Here is a 453-nt window from a genome sequence, read left to right on the forward strand (position 1 = left end):
GAGGGGGGAGGAGGAGGGGGAGGGGGAGGAGGGAGAGGGGAGGCGGGCGGGGGACCCTGGGGCTCCGGGGGGGGGGGCTCACGCGACCAGCGCGGGGGGCAGGCCTGGGCTGAGGAAGGGGTTCTGCTGCTCTGGGCGGGCGGCCCGGCTGGGCTGGGCTGAGCGAGTCCAGGGGTCTGCCCAGCGGCCGGCTGCCGGGGAGGGGCTAGCTCAGGGCCGGCCGCCCGCCAGGTCCTTTGTTAGACAGCCTGCACCCTGCCCGGCGTTATTCTCCCTTTCTCCACCTCCCCCCTACTTTCGCGTTCCGAACCTGACGCGGGAACCCCCTCCCCCCAGCCCCGGGCTTTCATTAGCCACCAGAGGGAAGGGGGCGGCCGCTGGTGCGGGCTTCCTCTCCTCTGCCTTGACAATGCACCCTCCAGACAAGGGGCAGCCGGTGGCGGTGGGGTTGGA

Source organism: Vombatus ursinus, unplaced genomic scaffold (genome assembly GCF_900497805.2).
Source record: "Vombatus ursinus unplaced genomic scaffold, bare-nosed wombat genome assembly UNPS02010193.1, whole genome shotgun sequence".
NCBI classification, from domain to species: Eukaryota; Metazoa; Chordata; class Mammalia; order Diprotodontia; family Vombatidae; genus Vombatus; species Vombatus ursinus.